We start from the raw sequence: 6,779 nt of genomic DNA, 5'->3' as shown, positions 1-6,779 counted from the left end.
GTTCACTGTGAAAATAGTTATTAACGTAAACTTTATTTCATGAAAACGTGATCTGTTTTCTGAATTGGCACCCTTCCTGAAAGACGTAGTTCTACGTCAAAAATTCAACATTTGGCGAGAAGTAAAATTGAATTATAATTAAGTTTAGAGACACTTTAATAGTCAATAATACTGAAATTTCAGTTCCTGCCAGAATGTCAGTTGATGAAAAACTGTAGTTCGTTTATGTTCAATATTTTTTTTGCCTTTACGATTTTTTAACACTCTTCGTGAGTGCGAAAAAGATAGCAATGATAGCAAAAGAAATACTACAGCGATGTCAAAATTCGCGTTAGAAGAGAACAGATCTCCAGGACTCGGGGACATGCTGGCCTTCGGGTAGTCTGCGATCGTTTGCCTTTCGTTAAATTCGAAGTGTGTATTGCGTACTGAACCAAGTATCGGTCGTATGTTCAGGTTGACTCCCGACTCACCCGGTATGTACTGAATTGTCTAGCATCAAGATCCTGGATAAGCCGCCTGATGAACAAGCTTTTCTGTTCACAAAGTGTTTCTTTTACCTTGGTTTTCCTTAAAAGTAATCGCAAACGGGAAACTAGAAATTATTTTTTGACGGTGATACAGCACACACGCCTTTCATTAAGGGTGTCTGATCAGTGTTAAACAGGTTACGTTTTGACGTAGGATTACGTCTTTCATTTCTATACTGGGGTGTAAGTTCAAAGTTTCGAAAACGAAAGCGTTACGCCCGAGAATGAGATTTTGTGCGTAAATAGCTCCTAAACAACTGAACGAAACGGTATGATAAACACTTCATTCGAAAGATAAAATGTCTACGCGTTATATGCTTGTTATTTTTGACGTAGGACTACGTCTTTCATTTCTATACCGGGGTGTAAAATCAAAGTTTCGAAAACGAAAGCGTTACGCCGGAGACCGAGATTTTGAGCGTTACTTTTTTCAATAGTCTTAAAATTGCTTCCAAAACAGCCTATTGAAATCACCAATCGGTATATAAGCGAGCGCCGCTCGTAAATCCACTCAGTTCTAATTGAACAGCGATTGGAGCATGTTTTCGCTGTTGTGGTGTAGCTTTTTGTTTATCATGAAAGCGCGGATGAACGGTGTCACCAAGAGCCTGTTTGTGCACCCTAGGACAGAAGGGAATCCATCAGGAGGAGAGTGATGCCACAAACGGTTCCCCGGGAAGACATCGCTACACACACATACACGCGCGGAATCTTTTCCGTTTGGATGCCATTCAGCATCGAGAAAGTTCCGGAAAGATCTAATCATTTCTGGAAAATAATCTACCAATTCCTCTGGGAATTTAAAAATACATTCATGTGAAAGAGTTTATTTTAAGGTTTTCTAACCATATAACACAGCGATCAAATACATTTGATTTTGTAATTTTTCAACCAAGTGTAATTAGCAGGAAAGCTTCTGAAGATTATTCTTCCCCATCAGTAGGATATTTCCGTATCCAATATTGTATGCGCCCGCAATCGATTATTGCTCTGTCGCCGAAAGTTCCGAGCTCAGAGAGTTCATTCCCCTCTAGTTTGCCTTCCAAATTGCCATCGTAAACAACGCCTTCTCTCGATTTAAACACGCACAGAAAGCATACCTAAGCGATATTCTGGTGGTGAGACGCATTCATTTTTCGTGAGGACATCGACAAGACAACATCGTTGCTGAGGATGCTGGACGGCGAAGGATCGAGATCTGCCCTGAAACGCAAGCAGTTTGTTTGAAACTGTGAGGGAGCACAGAGAAGCCGATCCTTCAGGAGAAGAGAAGGTGACCATCGAAGCAGCCGCTACACACACATACACGCACGGAATTCTTTCCGTTTGGATGCCTTTCAGCATCGAGAAAGATCCGGAAAATAATCTGCCAGTTCCTCTGGGAATTTAAAAATACATTCATGTGAAAGAGTTTATTTGAATGTTTTCTATGCACGTAACACTGTGACCAAATATGTTTCAATCAAGTGCTTTTAACAGGTGGTTATCGAATTAGCATTAACCACTGGTGGGCTTCCAGTATCGAGGAAAATGTGGAAATATCTAATCGTTGCTGGAAAATAATCTGCCAGTTCCTCTTTGAATTGAAAATTACATTCAAGCGAAAGAGTTTATTTTAATGTTTTCTATCCATAAAATATCCATATAATACATTTGGGTTTGTGATTTGTCAATCATGTACAGTTAGCAGGAAAGCTTCTGAAGATTATTCTTCAGAAGAAGGTTTTTCGTATCCTATGTTGGATGCATAAAACCTTGTGCCTCCAACGTAACGCTCTCGTTTTCGAAGTCCCCCAAATATTCATTCATTCATTCATTCAGAATGGATTTAGATTCAACTTCAAACGAATGATCTCTAAATCAACGATAGTCCTACGTCACCCTTGCGGTTATACCATAGATATAACCCACTTCCAGTTTTTGATCCAAAAACTTGTTTCAATAGCCCTAAAATTGCTTTCAAAACAGGCTATTGAAATCACACCAATCGGAATATAAGCGAGTGCTGCTCGGAAATTCACTCAGTTACGATTGCAATGATTGAGGTACGATCGCTGGAATGGATGGATGTTTCCCTAACACAGATTTCAAAACCATGGAGCCTGAGGAAATCGACATAGCAAGCTGCGCGTACTTTTGTACTCGCTTGCGTTTCTGGAAATCGGGTATGTTTCTCTAACACAGACTTCAAAACCATGGAACCTGTGGACATCGGCATAGAAATTAAGATGCAAGCAGTGGGAACTTTCGTACTTATTTGCGGTTTTGCAAATTGGAATGTTTCCCTAACACAGACTTCAAAACCATGAAGCCTGGGGAATGATGCAAACTACAAGTACTTTTTTTCTCGCTTGAAATTTTGAAAACTGGAATGTGTTTTCCCAATACAGATTCCGAAACCAACCATTGCAGATACATTCAAGTCGGCAATACTTTTATACCCCCAAACATTTTTACACTCCAGAATTCGTTTTGCTATCACGGTCTACAAAAGCGGGTACAAAATCAACGCTTTGGCTCGATTATTCAAGACTGCATTGGAAGATATCCCTTCATGTCGCCAGCTCACTGAACTTCTACGCATACCGTTTGATAATTAGGCAACATGTTGATAACTATTTGCTGCGATAACTACTACCATAATGCATGAAATGACTTAAATTGAGATATTCACTATTTTAATCAATAATTTAATCAATACACAAAAGATAGCACTGCGCAGCGGCGATATCGTACCCAATGAGGATCATCCGAGGTGGGATTATTGCTAATTGAAGAAATACAATTGATTACTAAGCCTACGGCAGTCCTACGTCAACCTTGCGGTTATATCATAGGTATAACGCGTCCATAGTTTTTATGAAATAAAGTTAACGTTAATAACTATTTTTACCGCGAACGGATTTTGACAATTTACATACCAAATAAATCGTAAATTCCCTAAGACTTGTTTTTTATAGTATATGTTACAATCCTCTGATGTGTAAACGGTTTCAATTGATCAAAACTGGAAGCATTTCCACTTTCCCTAACATTTGTTCTGCTCATTTGTGACCTTCCCTACCCATGTCATCAATAACGAGCAACTTATCTACGATCAACGAAGGGGAATGATTTAAAGTCACCGTGAACAAATAAAATAAGAAGAAGAAGAACGAAGGGGAATATTTGCCTGAAGCATAAATATTGAATCTCGCTGAGACAAACTTTCAGTATCGTTCTAGATACGAAGCAATGAAAATCGCTTGTTTTTTCTTGTTTTTCGTCATCACATGACTTCGTTTCGGATTGAGCTGTGGATCCGACCAAATTACTTACTCGCTAATGTTTCTGGCATTGCAATCATTACATCAAACTGACGCCATTCCATTAAGGTTCTGAACTACACAATTGTGTGGGGAATCATCAAACTAGGCTATCATCGGCTCACCGAAAAATAATTGTTCAGGAACTTTGTGTGTCATTTGGTTTCGCATGACACTAGCAAAACTATCTCCACCAAGGATAACAGCTAAGCTAATCGAGACCGGAAATATGATAGAAAGGGCTTCTGTTGAGAAGAGCAATGCGGAGATAAATGTGTGTGTGTAAAATAATATCCGAAAGTATTAACAAGCGACTTGAACAAAATAACAGCGTTGTTCTACGTCAACAAAGTGGTCGTGTTTTGGACACAACCTACTATAATTTTTCAAATTGTTGTTTCATTACCTAATACTACCTAAGTTATTGAAGAAACAATAGAACAATTCAATCTTTGAAAACCGAAAGTCCTACCGAAAGAAGCTGGTCACCTTAGCACGTTACGTTAACCGACCGTTCCACAAAAATGAAATGGCCGAGGATCTGCGGTTTAATCATGCCTCTGGTTAAGGCAAGTGACGAGTAATTAGAATTCGCCGGAATACCCATTACGATACAGCAGACACTTTCTGGAATCCAAAGTCCGCTGTAAGCGAGTCTGTACAAATCCTCGCCGGATTCAAAGTTCACCCTCAAGTGGGAACTTTATATACAACTTTTATAGTAATAATTTTTTTTAATTCTTTTGATTTTCAATTTTTGACGTAGGACTACGTCTAACATCAAGGGTGCCAAATCAGAAAACAGGTCACGTTTTTATGAAATAAAGTTTATGTTAATAACTATTTTTGCTGCGAACGGATTCTAACTATTTGCATACCAATCGAATCGGAAATTTTCTAAGATTTGTTTGATATGCTATACATTACAATCCCATAGTCTGTATATGGTTTAAATTGATGAAAAATGGAAGCGTTCCCATTTACCCATACATTTGTTCTGTACATTTGTGTGCTTTCCTGAACAGAGCTGTCAATAACGGGCAACTTATGCAGATGCTAGAATAGAAACAACGAAGGAGGATAGCGAAAAGAGAATAATTGCGAAGTAAACTCCATCCTTGCATAGTAAGTAAACTATGCACCTCCTCTGGGAAAATTCTCAGAATCTTTCTATGCCCGAAACTACAAAGGTTGCTTATTCTGCTCGTTTTGTGTTTCATGTTTCCTCTCGAGCTGTGAACGCTAGCGAATATTTTACATGAAGTGTATTTCGATGTTTCATTTTTATTGCTGCAACTGTGTGCATGCGTGTTTGCTGCCAATACAATGCGTACATTGATATAAAAAAACATATTGCGACATATGACCAATTAGTGTATTGTTCTCGCAAAGGCGAGAAAGAATCGTTGAAATGATTCTACAAAACCACGCAAGCCATTAAACCATTTCAGGGTCCCCGGAACTTTTTACTAAAGTGTTATTTACGAAATTTCGACGTATTCGCAAATAATATCCGAAATGATAAACCATCAAATTAAAAAAAAAATGCGTGGTCCTACGTCCTAAGCAGTTGTGTCTCGGATACAATCCCTCGATTTTTTTTACTCATTTTATTTTTTTTCCATCAATCGTTACAAACTTTCTCTTCTTAAACTTATCTTGAGCCTTTCCTTTCTTGAGCCGTGTAAAACTTCTGAATTGAGGGCTGCTTAAAATCCTCCTTGACGTATGCTTTGTCGCTCATTATATGATGCTTTCAAAACGTTGGCAGAATACATTTCATCTTCGGCAGAATAAATGTATTTTCGTGTGCTGAAGAGTGAAATGAACAAAAGCATCTGATTCAAGAGCTTTGGAATATTTCTATGTATGGGAGCAGAAGTTGAAAAGTGTTTTCTAAAAGTAAAAAGGAGCGCATCAACGTGAATCTATATCCTTCTCGGTCTGAGCCGGGTATTTGGCAAGCTGTGCGAAAAGCTTTGATGCATGTTTATTTGCAATGTGTCTCTTGTTTCGCTCGCTCATATTGCTCTTATATTGCTATAGCATATATATTATACAAATGATATACCACTATGGAGGAGTAGAGCATTTTCTATAATTTTTGTCTCATTTAATGTAATAAATCGGGATGCAAAAACAATTGCTAAAAATTAATTTTGGGTGAAGGAGTCGTGGGCAAGTTTTCTCTTGCGTTCTCTCTAATTTGTGCGTGCTGGTAGTTCCCCTCTCGACATCAGGTCTTCCTTCGTTGGACAGTAATGAAGCCGTGGTTTTAGAACTGACCTTTTATCCTCAACACACACACATTTTGTCGCTGGTCACCTGCAACTTAGTTACTCTTGCAACTTGGCACGTAGTACTGGGCTCTGCGGCCGCATATGCTCCGTACTCTATCTTTGTTCGGTAAACCTCTTCCAGTGCAACGATACCGAAGTAACGAGGTTCGAATTCAGGATTTAAAAAAAAAGTGATCCAATCGTCGTCCTTAATTCGTCACCTGGGACGTTGCCGTTTGTTCAGATCCATATTCTCTTGACTTTGTTCGTCTTGACCATTACAACAATATTTTATCATGCTACACCACTACACCCAAACTCGCGTTGGCAGAAAACACGTCATCTTTGGCAGAAATTATGCCATTTAGTGTGCTGGAGAGTCAAATGCGCAAATAATGAGCTATTATAAAAGCTTAAAAATGGTTTGTATTTATGTGTGCAGACATCTCTTTCTGTTTTCTTTTCTCATTTCATTTGGGATTGTGCTAAAAAAATAGTCCATAACGACGTCATTGGGGATCGAACCAAGGCCGGCTGGAATGCAAAGCTATTTTACACGACCACGCTATCCACATGGCTAATGATGCTCCAAAAGATCTTCAGCAAATACGTGATATTATTGCACCTGATTATAAAATGAAGTTGGGAAGTGTTTTCTAAGAGTA

At 38.7% G+C, this 6,779-nt stretch overlaps 1 pseudogene; it reads left to right on the top strand.

Moving 5' to 3' along the window:
* The first annotated feature begins 3,240 nt into the window (after positions 1 to 3,240).
* Positions 3,241 to 3,408, top strand: LOC129772271 (U4 spliceosomal RNA; annotated as a pseudogene).
* Positions 3,409 to 6,779: the final 3,371 nt, after the last annotated feature.

The sequence above is a fragment of the Toxorhynchites rutilus genome, chromosome 2, assembly GCF_029784135.1.
Source record: "Toxorhynchites rutilus septentrionalis strain SRP chromosome 2, ASM2978413v1, whole genome shotgun sequence".
Classification (NCBI taxonomy): Eukaryota; Metazoa; Arthropoda; class Insecta; order Diptera; family Culicidae; genus Toxorhynchites; species Toxorhynchites rutilus.
The sequence above is the reverse complement of the archived record's forward strand: the minus strand, read 5'-3'. Positions and strand labels throughout refer to the sequence as shown.